General features: G+C 39.7%; 1 protein-coding gene across 1 annotated transcript in view; it reads right to left on the reverse strand.

The window, feature by feature from the left end:
- F13A1 (coagulation factor XIII A chain) overlaps positions 1 to 15,664 on the reverse strand; it is a 1,111,088-nt gene that overhangs the window by 775,323 nt on the left and 320,101 nt on the right. The gene's annotated exons all lie outside the window — the stretch shown is intronic.

The following is a 15,664-nucleotide window of genomic DNA, read 5'->3' on the forward strand; positions in this document are numbered from 1 at the left end:
AATCAAGCCAACAGAGTGTTGTATTCAGCTTCTAGGAAGGACATTTAGAACCTTGAACTTGATACCTAATTGTTGTACCATGATTAGTTTACAGTGCAGCCCCCACTGACACACTAACTCAACTCCTTCGCTTCCTACCTCAGACACTCTCTCACCTTAAATCCAACTTTTCTCTTTCCTCCCTAAATGGCACCACTTTCTCCCCTGCCTCACACACCAAACTCCTTGGGTTAATAATTGATGACTGACTAAAATTTGACTTGTACATACAACATGCCATCAAAAAAACCCACCAAAAACTTGGACTACTTTATAGGAACAAAATTTCCTCACTACTGCCACTAAATGCACTCTTGCATAGGCATTTCTCTTACCTAGTCTTCTATACACTCCCCCATCCTTACCAATATCCAGACTTCCTCAATGCAGAAAATGGAACAAACATACAACAAAATTGACAGATTTATTCTAAACCAACCACTCTCATCGCATCACTGCCTCTCACTAAACAAACTTCAGTGGCTGGAATTTCCACATCTTCTCCTACAATCATAACTCCACACTACCTTTTCCATACTCAGCAACTCCTCTGCCTGCCCTGCTCTCAACTCCCATGTTACGCTCTACCCCACCCCCAGCCTATCTGGAGTGCCGATCACCATCTACTCTCAGTTTATAAACCCAAAAGGAAAACTGGCAAACTACTTTACAAACACTCTGTCTCACTAAATTGGAAAAAACTCCCTCTCCATATTAGATCCAATCTTTACTTTCCCTGTTTTAAAAAGGAGCTTAAATCTTACCTACTAAACTTGAAATTACGCTGTTGCCTTGACCAAACATAGTCTTAGTCTGTCCTACTGTATAGCCTGTTGCATCTCCTAGCTTTCTTTCTCTGTTAGTAACTTCTGATTAAACTAAACTCCTAAACCCTCAGCTCTCCTACTATAGCCCTACTATAGCCCCGTCCTTTCTCTCTCCATCCCATTCTCCACACTATTTATCTTTTTATCCCACTTCCTATCAATGTCTGCACAATTTCCTTCTTTTGAACAATGATTATCCTTTTGTTTTTACTCTTACATGTAGTAAATTTAGACCACTGCTATCAGTGCAACTCTTAATGCTCATATTTTTTCGTTTGTTTTTCTCTTTATAATCAATTTTGTGTTCGCATTGTTATTTTTAATAGCTTTTGTCCTGTATGTTTATCTTTGCTTATGTTTGCTGGGGCTCTTTCCCCTTGGGTTTCCACTGAAAAAGGGTTGCTTACCATCGATGCAATGCAAATAGATAATAACCTTTTCTTTTTCACAATTATTTTGTATTGTGATTATTTACTATTTGTATATTGTCACATTATCTTTACTTATGTTTGCTGGGACTTTTCCCCTCGGGTATCTACTGAAAATGGGTTTGTTTGGAAACTCAGTTGGACTAACCTGGTTAACAAATGTGAAATAAATAAATACATACATACATACATAAATTAAATAAATAAATAAACATACTGTACTTGACTGACTTCCCTGACTGAAATTATGAAAGCAAAAGTTTCTGAAATTCTGTCCTAAATGAGATCTTTGACCTGTTGCTGTGGGTCACAGGACTAAGGAAATTGTGGCTTACTTCCAGTGGGGTAACTAGGGTGGGGCAACTGCCCTGGGTGCAAAGTGTTAGAGGGTGCGATCTGAATGGCTGTCCATCATTTTAAAAGCCAATATTGAATTTGAACCTCCATTTGAGGAAAAAACTTCCTGTTAAAACACTTCTCATCTTGAATATATTAAGATGTCACTTCCCCCAAACCTACTTCTGATGCGTCAGTATGCAGACTAACCTCTTTAATAAACTCAGGGGCCACAAAAATAGGTTCAGACCATAGAATCCTTTTTAATTTGGTTATTACTCTAGCTACCTCAAGACACCATTGCACCTTGCCAGGGGATTTCCCTAACTGTGACAGCTATCAAAGGACAGATAATAGTCACAAAACTGAGCACAAGCTTTCAACATTTCCCAACCAGACCTACATTTTCCTAAACATTTAGTTTTAACCCTGAACCTTTCATTACCTTTCTTACCAAACACTGAATCTCAGTCCCAAAACGGTCTAACCCAACTTAAGATCGCACATAACATTTTCCTTTTAATAACTAATAAAGTCAGGCATGCAATCTAAATATGCATTCTACTTGCTAGACTTGAACAAGTCCTCCCTTCTATGGCCTTTAACGTTGCACAGAATCAAGACCTTCTACAAAATACTAAGAATAAAATCTTAAGAGTTAGTAACATACGCTGTTATAATCAACATCACTTCACTGCCATTTCTAAAACTAACTGAATTTCATTTCTTTTCAGAGTCTCCCTGCTCCTTAACACACTAACATTCAAGCTCATTAATGACTGCTATACCCTACTTCTTCATAACCTATTCTATTATTACAGCAACGTAACTCTGAAAATCTCTTTTTATACAGACCATCCTGCACTCTCACTGCAGCATTTCCTAATGACATCACGTAGGCCTCAGCCTCTCAAGCATTCCATAAACTATGCAAGGGCCACCACCTCAAACAATCCAGTCAATGAAGATGCTTTCACACTCTTGGTTAACTAACTCCATACTCCTATTCTTCAGGTAATTTAAACTCTTGCCTCCAACTGATGCATTAGTGCTTATCTCTAGCTGCTACACTTTTCCTAAAACAGATATTTACTCTGTACCTTTCCTAAGTCCAATACCATACTCTTCCTGTAAAGGCATATAGTATGACCTCCAAATTTATCACTTAAAATAACTATAATATAGTGTTGTGTAACAAATACTTTCCAAATATCTTCCCAGAAATGTATGTAATATAATGTGCTGCAGTAGTATACTGTGAATAGTGTACAATGTTATTGTATGTAATATAGTGTGCTACAGTAGTATACTGTGAATAGTGTACAAATGTATGTAATATAATGTGCTACAGTAGTATACTGTGAATAGTGTACAACGTTATTGTATGTAATATAGTGTGCTACAGTAGTATACTGTGAATAGTGTACAAATGTATGTAATATAATGTGCTACAGTAGTATATTGTGAATAGTGTACGTGTTATTGTATGTAATATAATGTGCTACAGTAGTATACTGCAAATAGTGTACAACATGTTTTTGTATAGGTTCATAGGTGGATACTAGGCTATCTGCCCTAGGGCATTTATAAGCCTAGCCAGAGTGTGTTTGGCTTTCGCCACCCTTTTAGATTAGTTGACTGTGCCTCTGTGTAGTAGGTCACAGAAGATAGCCCTTTTAAGGTTAGTTTACTGTGCCTCTGTCTAGTAGGGACACAGAAGAGATCCCAGGGGAAAATCTACGATCTCCCATCCACTCGTCAAGATTTCTGTTGAAGAGGGTCATTGAGGGGCTCTGCCTAACATGGATTGGGATTTTGTTCCAGAGTGAGGGGAGCCTCTGGGATATCAATCTGGGAGCCTCTGGGATATGAATCTGTCCCTCCAGCATGTCCTATTTATTAATGTGCTGAGGTTTAAGTCCCTGGAGCGTGTAGCTTTAATGGATTTGGATTTCCTGAGGTGGAGCATGTACATTAATTATGGGTTGGACATGGCTTTATACGTCAGGCACAGATTGCCTCTGAGTAGGCGGTAAGCAACCGAGTAGAGCTGGAGTTTCTTTAGCCTAACTGCGTAGGGCATCTGTTTGAGTCCCTTGATCCTCTTGGTGAGGTACCTTTGGGGTCTTTCCAGTTGCTGCAGGTGTCGGGTAAGGTACATCCCAAATGGGGTATTGTATTCAATTATGGGCCTGATGAGTGATGAGTAAAGGGGCACAATGACCTCTCTTGATCTAGATGTGAACCCTTTCATGATAAGGTGGGCTATATAGAAGGTCTTTCTAAAAACTTTGACAACGTGATTGTCAAAGGAGAGATTGCTATCTACTTGGGTCCCCAAATCCCTAATTACTTCTTCCGTACTTAATGGATTACCACCTATGTGGTAATTTGTGGGCATTTTGTTTTTCCCAAAGGGGATGACTATGCACTTTTTGGCATTTAGCTTTAGGCCATGGCTCTGGCACCAGTTATCCGTCTCTGTGAGACCCTTTTGGAGGATGCTTGTGTCAGTCAGTGAGTCGATTATGGCACCCAGTTTGCAGTCATCTGCGAACTTGGTCAGCCATAGTCCTCCCACGTTAGCCTGTACCGCAGAGAAATATATACCGAACAAGAGAGGTCCCAGGACTGAGCCTTGTGGGATGCCACTTGTAACTGGTTTAGAGTCTGACATGGCACCTGCAATTCTGACCATGTGGGTTCTATCCCTGAGCCAGTTTGCAACCCATCTTGTGACACAGGGGTTGATATTTAAGCTGGTGAGCTTATTTATGATGCCATAGTGGGGTATTGTGTCGAAGGCTTTTGCAAGGTCCAGGTAGGCTGTGTGGACTACCTTCCCTTCATCTATGGCCTTGGTGACTGTTTCAAAGAAGTCGACCAGGTTCAAGAGGCAAGATCTGCCCTTAACAAAGCCGAATTGGGTAGGATCCAGTGTTTGGAGGTTCCCAATGTCTTTGTTTATGAGTTCCATGATGATACGCTCCATAATTTTGCAGACCAGGCTAGTCAGGTTTATAGGGTGATAGTTTCCGGGGTCTGTTGTGGCACCACCTTTGTGGAGTGGGACCACTGTTGCTGAACGCCATTCCTTGGGACATATCCTGTAGTAAGGCTGAGAATGAACAGTGACTTTATGTGAGGGTTCAGTTCTTCTTGGAGCTCGTGTAAGACGCAGCCCGGGACACCGTCCGGTCCCACTGATGCTGTGTTTTTTGCTTTGGAGAGGGCAGCTCTCATCTGTGCATCTGTGATGTCAGGGAGGCTACACTCTGTTGGGATACACATTTGCTCTTTTAGGGGGGAAGGGGGGGGAGTTTGCACTGAACCTGTCTGCCAGGATGTTGGCAATGTCTATGGGTTCAGTGAATTTTTTGTCATTTTGCACTAACTCAGAGCATATCTGGGAGTTGCCACCCAGGTTCCTGACATAACTAAAGAAGGCCTTGTGATTATCTCTAGCATCTTGTGCAATTTTTCTTTCAAAGCTGACCTTAGATGATTTTATGAGGGATCATAGTTTCTTGCTAGTACTGATCAGAGATGCATTCCCTTTTTGCGATTTTGTTCTATCATGTAGTAGCTTCCTCCTTCTGTTGTATAACTTATTTATGGCTGGGGTCCACCAGGCAGGTCTCCTGCCTTTGAAGGAGTGAGTCTTGGTTTTATTTGGGATAGCACGATCCATGCATTCCTGTAGGTGTCCACAGAATGCGTTTGTAAAGGATTCTGCAGTTTGGACCATATTTTCCACTGGCCTGGGGGCTTTGAAGGATTCCACCTTGGTTTTGAGAAGTATGAAGTTTGCTTTTGAGAAGTTCTTCACAGTGGCTTCCTTGGCTGGGGGTGGGGATGGGATATGGATGTCCAGTGAGATTAATTTATGGTCAGATCTTGCCAATGAGGGGTATACCTCTAGTATGGAACATAGAGTCCCCATGTTGGTGATGATCAGGTCCAATATGTTTTCCCCTCTTGTGGGAGTGGTGATCAGTTGTTCCATAGCATTTGAGTTTATAAATTCTAGGAACCGTTGGGCAAGGGTGTTGGGGCTTGAGTAGTGCTTCCAGTCTATGTTTGGGCAGTTGAAGTCACCCAATATAATGGTGTTTGGAGAGACCTTCATATTCTCCAGTGTTCTCAGGAAAGCCGAGTGGGGTTCTTGAGTTTGGGAGGGTGGTCTGTAGCAGGCTACAAACTGAAAGGCAGTTTTGCCCACTGTTAGTTGCACATGGATGGTCTCCGATGCTTTGTGCAGTGCCACTAACCTGGAGGTGTGGGTATCTTTGATGAATATGGATACTCCCCCTCCTTTTGTGGTTCGGTCTAAGTTTTGGGGCCGAAAAGTATCGCATGAGGTATAACCTGGTATTGCTGGGGTGCTCTTGGGAGCCTTGAACCAGGTTTCTGTTACTGCACAGATATTGATACTCTCCATACTGAGGAGAGCCTCGAGTGCGTGCATCTTGAGGTTTAGATTTCTGGCGTTGAGCAGCATTACCCTTAGTTTCTTTTTACTTGTGTTGTCTATGGAGGTGGGTTTGCCTTTTGAGCCTTGCCTAAAAAAGGCACTATGGGGGTGGCAAGAGCCTTAGCCAGTATTCGAAAGCCCAGGGATGACAGGTGCAAGCCATCCCTAGCGAAGCAATGTGGCTTGTCGAGCATGTCATCCCAGGCTGACAGACACTGGATCTCCTTTGAATAACACCAATACTTTAGCCAATTGTTAAAATTGATCATTTTTTCTTTATACTGTGGCATCATTCTTGGTGAGGGTAAGATGCTACTCAAGGTTAGGGTCATACCAGCCTGGGCTACGTGATCAGAGAGTTCCTCTATGTCTCTTTTCATGTAGTCCAGGGAGGTACGTCTCAGGTCATTCACACCAGCATGGACAATGATGGAGTCATATTTGTACTTGCTTTGGAGTGATCTGAGTGCTTGTGTTATGTGGCGGATTCTGGCACCCGACAGGCAGCTTACAGTGACCTTCTCCTTCTTCAGCCTGGTGAGTGGGACATCAGTGTGTCTGACAATAGAGTCACTTATACAAGTGTATTAGGTGTGTTGTTTAGCCTTAAGGGCTGTGACTGTGTGGCACACTGACTTTGTGAACTATGTGATACGTGGGTATTGTTGTGGGGTAGTGGTTGCTTGGATGTCTGCTTTGGAGGTCTCTGCTGCTTGGGCAGATTTTTATTTAGAGCCTCCGAGTATGTTTTTGTGTGTTTATGTGTTTGGTTTGCTGTTGCGATAGGTCTATGTGAGACTGGATTTGTGGTGCGTGTGGTTACCTTCTACTCCTGACTGACTGCATCAGTACTGGGTTGAGAGAGCTCAGCCACCAGTTTGGCTACATAGCTGCATCTCTCACATATATTTGAGCTTGATGGGAGGAGGAGAGGGTGGTCTGTGTACATAAGGCAGTTGCAACATTGCCTCAAGATTCCCAGATTCACCAGCTGGACTGGAGAGTAAACCCGAAAGTGACTTTTGGACGTGCCAGAATAGTATAAGGAACTACTTTTTGACTGATCAAAAAGGACCAATAGGGAGCCAAGTACTTAAAGGGAGTATAAGAGGGTGTAGTGCTTTAGTTTATTAGTGCTGACTTATAAGATTACTTATACGAGCAAGTGCAGGGCTTTAGAATGAAAATAGAGTGCTTACTTTGAGATTTAGAACAGTTCTAAGGGAAAAAGTGAAGAGCAGACTTTGTGGAGCCGGGAATAGTTTAAACCCGTTTAAGCGGCACTGCCCAATGCTGCGCTATGCACAAAATCGCAAAACCGTGCAAATGCGGGTTTTAAAGCAGGAAAACTGAAAGAGATAGGAATTGACCCACAACGGCCAATAAGCTATGAGTTTCAGGGCTGAGACCACTCCTCCAGGGACAGATAGGCTGCTCAAAGCTCCCCACTCTCACTGGTGAACAGATAAGCTTCCTCCTATCCAAGTAAGGATATGGGCAACACAGGAAACTATACCACAGTCAACCTGAAATCTGGACTAACCTATTTCAGCAAAGGCAGGAAAAGAGAATATATTTTTTTTTTTGGGGGGGGGTTTGTTTTTTACAGGAAACAGCAGAAAAACACACAGAAAACACTGTAAATGCTATAAACAGGCTAGCGCACTTTAGTGTGTAGCCTACAACAGTTATACAATACAAAAACGACTTAAATTGATATAAAACAAGTGCAAAAACTGTAAAAAGCAGAAGGCAAATGCAATTTAAACTTTTTAAAGCACACACAGATCAGTTATAAATTCGCTTTTTAGGCGGGAAAAGGCAGTCGGAGCAAAGAAACAGAGAGAAAAAATACTTAAATCTGGAAAAGTTTCTCTTGGGTCTCTCTGTTGCCTGTATCACTCTGCAGGACACCACGAGGAGCTGTGCGTAGTTGTATACTGGCGCAAAACTGTGCAAATGCAGGTTTTAAAGCAGAAAAACTGAAAGAGATAGGAACTGACCCAAAACGGCCAATAAGCTAATAGTTACAGGGCTGAGACCACTCCTCCAGGGACAGATAGGCTGCTCAAAGCTTCCCACTCTCACTGGTGAACAGAGAAGCTTCCTCCTATTCAAGTAAGGATATGGGCAACACAGGAAACTATACCACAGTCCGGAATTCAGCAAAACCTGAAATCTGGACTAATCTATTTCAGCAAAGGCGTTTAAAGAGAATATTTTTTTTTTTTGTTTTGTGTTTTTTTTTTTTCAGGAAACAGCAGAAAAACACACAGAAAACACTGTAAATGCTATAAACAGGCTAACGCACATTAGTGTGTAGCCTACAACAGTTATACAATACAAAAATGACTTAAATTGATATAAAACAAGTGCAAAAACTGTAAAAAGCAGAAGGCAAATGCAATTTAAACTTTTTAAAGCACACACAGATCAGTTAGAAATTTGATTTTTAGGCGGGAAAAGGCAGTCGGAGCAAAAAAACAGAGAAAAAAATACTTAAATCTGGAAAAGTCTCTCTTGGGTCTCTCTGTTGCCTGTATCACTTTGCAGGACACCACGAGGAGCTGTGCATAGTTGTATACTGGCGCAAAACCACACAAATGCGTGTTTTAAAGCAGAGAAACTGAACGAGATAGGAATTGATGCAAAACGGCCAATAAGCTGCTAGTTTCAGGGCTGAGACCACTCCTCCAGGGACAGCTAGGCTGCTCAAAGCTCTCCACTCTCACTGATGAACAGAGAAGCTTCCTCCTATCCAAGTAAGGATATGGGCAACATAGGAAACTATACCACAGTTTGGAATTCAGCAAAACCTGAAATCTGGACTAATCTCGTTCAGCAAAGGTGGGAAAAGAGAATTTTTGGGTTTTTTTTTTTTTGTTTTTTTCAGGAAACAGCAGAAAAACACACAAAAAACATTGTAAATGCTATAACCAGGCTAGCGCACTTTAGTGTGTAGCCTACAACAGTTATACAATACAAAAATGACTTAAAATGATATAAAACAAGTGCAAAAATTGTAAAAAGCAGAAGGAAAATGCAATTTAAACTTTTTAAAGCACAGATCAGTTAGAAATTCACTTTTTAGGTGGGAAAAGGCAGTCAGAGCAAAAAAAAAAACAGAGAAAAAAATACTTAAATCTGGAAATGTAATATAATGTGCTACAGTAGTATACTGTGAATAGTGTACAACATGTATGTAATATAATGTACTACAGTAGTATACTGTGAATAGTGTACATGTTATTGTATGTAATATAATGTGCTACAGTAGTATACTGTGAATAGTGTACAACATGTTATTGTATGTAATATAATGTGCTACAGTAGTATACTATGAATAGTGTACACATGTATGTAATATAATGTGCTACAGTAGTATACTGTGAATAGTGTACAAGTTATTGTATGTAATATAATGTGCTACAGTAGTATACTGTGAATAGTGTACAACATGTTATTGTATGTAATATAATGAGCTACAGTAGTATACTGTGAATAGTGTACATGTTATTGTATGTAATATAATGTGCTACAGTAGTGTACTGTGAATAGTGTACAACATGTTATTGTATGTAATATAACGTGCTACAGTAGTGTACTGTGAATAGTGTACAACATGTTATTGTATGTAATATAATGTGCTATAGTAGTATACTGTGAATAGTGTACAACATGTTATTGCTTTCATTGATTTTTTGTGTCTTAAATGTAGTTTTGCTCTGTGGCCCTGGTTCATACCTGAAAAGGGCCTCTAGACCAGTGTACTTACCAGATTAACAAATATAAAAAGTAAATAAGATGGAATAAATGATCTAAGGAAAGCCTTTACCTGTTCTTCATAGAGTGTACAAGCAGTTTTTTATGGCAGGTATTTTTTCTATTGGTGGTCTTGCCAACCCTCTTCCTACACGATAATATAAATATCTGGCTTCAACCATGCCTAGTTTACTTTTCTTAAACTTCGTCAGGCCTCATGGATTCTAAAACAGCCTGCACTTTTCCAAGTCAGCAAGTTGTTAGCTGTGGTGTTAGATACGAAATAATGCAGGACACGAAGGGTGACCGATGACTCTCAACTATCCTTAATACTGCAAAACATCCCTGATTTTGCCTCATACTTATGCCCTATCCCTCATAATATTTTTTTTTTATCTTCTGGTCAATCACTAAGGATTACAGTCAGTCACTGGTGCCAAACATTAGACTTTCATACTTAAAACTCAAAAAATGTGTGTTGATTTAAGACATGTTGTTCTATTTACAATTTAAGTGAATTAAAATAATATTTAAAAGCTGCTTCTAATGTTGGGCCTTTGTCATCATTATTTTTGTCCTTCTCCCTGACCCTCGATATTGAAAGCTATAAGAGACCTCCTGTCCCCAGATGTCTGGTGAGTTTGGTAGAAGGTCCATTTGATTTGAGATGCACAGACAGGTGTTGATACTCTGCCTACTGCATGACTGTAGAAGGTGCAGCCATATCTGTTAGACTGATAGAAGCTGAGGCTAGCAGCTACTGATATGTCATGCAATGATAGGTAGGGTAGCTGTTAATTACAACAGATACATTTCTGGATGTCAGTAGACTCAAATCAGTATACGACATGAGCTTGTTGGGAGGTCTGCATACTTTTTGTGCATATTATATTCATATTCACAACAATATCCTGTATTTTAACTATTCAAAGCCCAGTACATTCTGTTTTTACTTATCATTTTGGTTTTTTTTGCATGTTAATCTATGCTTTGTTGCCCTGAATTTATTTGCTGTGTAATATTAAACACTGCTTAAGATTAAGCAGCAAGAAAACCTCAAAGCAGTGAGTGTGTTCCAGCAGCAAACCCAATAAGAATTCCAAGCAAAACCACAGCTGGTAACAGGCAGAAAGGCAAGACTCAACTCTTTCCCCTCTGTTGTATAGGTAATAACCATGCATCCAAGAATGTCACATATTTGCATAGGGACAGTATACATCCACAAAATATTTTTAGTAACATCATTAAGGGACAGGCTATGAGGATCTCACGTCTATACTGTAATGACAAGGACTTTCAGGATGGACTATGCTGTCTACGGATGACTTTAAAGGTAGAGAGTATGGGCCTGTGGAAATTGACAAGGCATATGATGTAGTAAATAAGGAAAGATGAGGGAGGGCCAAGCCCTATTTCTCACAACAAAATGATACAGCTAAGTATGCTGAAAGTAGATCTGTAAAAATGCCCATGGTTATTACCTATACAACAGAGGTGAATAGGATTAGGGAAGTAGTCAGAAGTAACTGGCACATTTTACAGACTGACGAGAGGTAAAAGAGCTGGTAGGCCAACAACCTGTTTTCGTGTATAATTATTATTATTATTTATTTATTGACATTTGTTGACATTTTATAAAAATAAGAAGAACCTTAAACAGCATTTATGTTATCCTAGATTATATCATAATGTAGGGGAAAGGCAACAGGGTACACGTAAATGTCAGGAGTGTGCATACTGTGACTATATTGATCAGTCTATGTACTTTAAGCATCCAGAGACAGGCCATTTATGGAAACTTAGGGTTTCAGCAGACTGCAACTCATAGAATGTTATTTATGCAGCACACTGTGTTTCATGTTTCAAATTTTATATAAGCACAACGAACCTGAAACTGAAAGGGAGAGTGAGGGATCATTTCAATTGCATGAGAAGAGGGAATGATTGTAGCGTTTAGCAAAACTCACACTAACAAATGGCAACACGCATACATTTGTATTCCAAGTTTTACCAGTTGTGAATGTGAGTATGGGGGGGTTAGTAAATATGACTGAAAATGCAGAATTACAGTGGATTTTAAGGTTAGGAGCATACAGGGGAATGGGTCTGAATGACCATGTATCCCTAAAACCAGTATTAAAAGCAAAGAAAAGTAAATAAATGTACGATTCTGCATTTTGGTATTTTTACTGTTATGCTTTATGTGCAGTTTTTAGACACTGCTCCTTTAAAAGCAGATGCCATGTGGATCAATTATGATTCTGCATTGTTGTGTTAATTGATAATGAAATCTAGTATAAAACAAGTTCATTTGCTTTACTTTTTTGTCTGATGAAGTGGTGGTGAACACTGCAAAAGTGCTAACTTTTAATAAAACTTGTGGATTTTACAACTGTTGGTCCTTGCCTTTCTGCCTGTTACCAGCTGTGGTTTTGCTTAGAATACTGTTTAAGATTAAATCTAGTAATATGCCATTGTATTCAAAACCATTGTGCACAGCTTGTTAAAGGAACAGTCCATAATAGGGTCATGGTTATGTTGCTTTTCTATGTTCCGGAAGGTAGTACAAGTCATAAAATGCCAGTGGGAAGCCTGTACACACAAGGAGGTCATGTGCAATTATTCTTGATCGTCAATGGACATTTACTGTCCTAGGCTACCTCCAAAAAAAATGATACATGTTTTCTCTAGGCATATGTCTTTAACCCATTAAAAATAACCCATTGAAATGACAATTTGTGTGCAGTAATGTGATGCCATGCTCAAGCACATGAAAATGAACAACCAACCCTTCAGATGAAGTCCAAGTTAATGGTGGACAAAACTCCTGAAGGTTAAATGATTTCAATAAAAGGCTTTGCAGTTGTTTTGTAGTTTTTTTCCCATGGAATCCCTCACATAGTGCCACCCAGACATTTCATTGATGGTGGTGCTCTACTGCACTACACTACCATATTGCCAGGATACAATGACTGGCCTACATTCGCCTCTGATTAATTAGCACCAGGAAAGTTTTGTTTCAAACTGTAAAATTATAACGTAACTGCACTATCATTCAGATCTTGTCACTAGCAAAAGAGAGATGATGTCTGAGAGCCATTTATTATTAGAGTGATATCTTTTGTGAGTATCAGTGGAAGTCAGTTCTGTGAAGACAGTAATATAAGTGCTGAGGCACCATTCCTTCATATGATTTGTAACTGTCCCTCAATACAAGGAAGGGACATATTTTTGAAAAACACTGTGGGACAAATTTCAGGAAGGTATGTCAAAACTCTTTGCAAACTGATTGCATTTCAGGCAACTGTTGTTAGAAGAGTATATAGAGGGTCTTTATACATAGGTTTATAAGTTCATAGCTAAGTACTAGGCTACTTGCCCTTGTTGGACCATTTTAAGCCTTTCCCATTTTTCTTCTAAAGGTGATAATCAAACTTTGAGTCTTGTATCTTTGAGGTAAACACCTTAACCATTATACCAACTCCCAGTACCCAGCATAAAGACTAGATTAGGTTTAATGAGATACAGATGTAAAAGATCTCTGCAGAGCATATTGGATGATAAAGTCCTCATATAGCACAGTGGTCCAACGTTGCACACAAATAGTTGTTCCTTGTTCCACACTCATGCTAAAAAGAGACAGAAAAGTTTGTGGCTTATTTGAAATGACAGCAGTGTTATTGTAATTAGGTGATCTATTGCTGTCCAAGCTCCTATTGGTGGACGCTCTGCTATATTAACCAGTGGAAGAACCATACAGTTGGGAGACATTACTATGTTACTATGATCTATGCCACCAGAGGGAAGCTCTGCTACAGAAGAATACTGACATACAGTTTTAGACATTAGAAGTTATGCTGACATTGTCAATCCACCTTGTTCAGCTCAGCATATCAGACTTATGGACCCTCAGGATTTGGATTTTGGTGCAGATCCCCCACACTAGTAACTCTTAGCTTCCATTACATGCTGTACTCCCCAGTTTATACATTTGTAAATCATGGGTGATGGAGTTGACATTGTTATGCATAGCTGAACTGTTTAGGTTTCTTTGTTTTTTCCAATATTCCAGTCCTGTATAACTAAGGATTATGTTTATGAATCCCAGGCATATTCTGCTGCACCAGCAGGTATGCTAACTAGCTGCACATTTTCTTTTATATTTCTGTCCGCTTCTCTGTTTCTGATTCCTTTTCTTCTGCTATATTTTATGTTTTCACTATTTTATCTTGTGCAAATTGCCCTGCATAAAGACTCTAGTGGCAGTAGCACTATTTTCAGTATTTTATATTATGTAGTCTAACACTGCTTCCTACATATTACTCCATACATTTTTGTTCTTTAGCTGCTTTTTCTGTTTGTAACTCAGTACATCTGCTAATTGTCCCTCTGTGCCGTGACATAGATGTACAGTAAAATACATAATGCAACTTTTTTTGTCATGTCCTTAGCCCTTGTCATATATGCCATTACAGGTACACGTACAGGATAGGTTACAGACACATACATGCTTCATAGCTTTGCTGGATTCTGTTCAACAAATGTTGAAAGAATGGACCCGAACTCTAATATGTGTATACTACCTTGACAAAATTATTTTATCTTTCAAAAAATAGATTTTGTCCTTTTTTTTTAACAATTACATCAACAATAAGCAATAGCATGATATAAAACAATTGCAATTCAACACCTAAACGATATTTAGTCTGGAAAATTTGAGCTAATCCTACCAACTGTACTCCAAGTGCCTCCTCAAAGCAGGGTGTGTCCACTGCATTCAGTAATTCATCAGGGTATTCAGTCTATCTCTTGACAATGTCTCCAGTTAAATTCCCTACCCTTGCAGAGAAAAGTCTAAACATGTTTTTGTTTATTGCTCTCCAAGTCACCTGATGGCTTGTCATAACCTACATGGGACATTTTAAATATCATCTTCCATGGTCTTGCCAAGCTCCTCCCATAGCCCAGTCTTTCACTTGAGCACATAATATAGCTGTTACCTTCCTAGCCGGTAAGTACTTATTGGTTTGACTAGCAGACTACTGCTTACCACTTTGTGGAAGATCTTTTGTAGCTTGATTGTTTTAGTCTCTACTGAATGTACCAGTGGGCTGAAAGAATACCCCTTTGACAAGCTCTGATCATGACACTACCAAAGATACTTAATTACTGAAGTCTTGACAAGGGTCAATTTAATTTCATGCCCCCGACCTCACAAAACATATGTAGAATATCTTCTAGAGATGGGAGATGACTTGCACCTACACAGACTCACTGGCAAGGTGTTCCTAGGAGGACATTAGTACATGTTTGGATTTCCTGGGTTTGTCCAGCTGATTCCTGGCAACTAACCAAACTTACCATCAAATGGTAACTATCTTACAGTTCAGTACCTCTCTGGAACAGCTTCTAAAACATACCGTGTTAGGTATGATAATATAACTACAAAATTATCCATCAACCTCAGCCAAAGGCTCAATTCTACCAGATACATTTATGAGCATCTCTTTATTAGATATGGTATGTGCTATGAACAATGGATGATTACTGCAGAAGCCACAAACCATTACTCACTGAGTTCAGATCAGGCAAATCATTTCTCTCAATCATGCTCCTCCAGCTGTCACTGTTATTTTCCACGTAAATGTTAAAGTTTTCCAGATGAACAGTGTGACGTCCCTGCACTGGCCCAGTAATCAAGAGCCTCAATCATCACCACTGTCAACAGTGAGGGACGTACTCATTGGGAGGATTACAAGTACACACACAGTAAAGTACAATTTCCCTTAAGATCACAG

This window comes from Protopterus annectens, chromosome 3.part0 (assembly GCF_019279795.1).
Source record: "Protopterus annectens isolate FY-2018-M chromosome 3.part0, PAN1.0, whole genome shotgun sequence".
Lineage (NCBI taxonomy): Eukaryota > Metazoa > Chordata > Ceratodontiformes > Protopteridae > Protopterus > Protopterus annectens.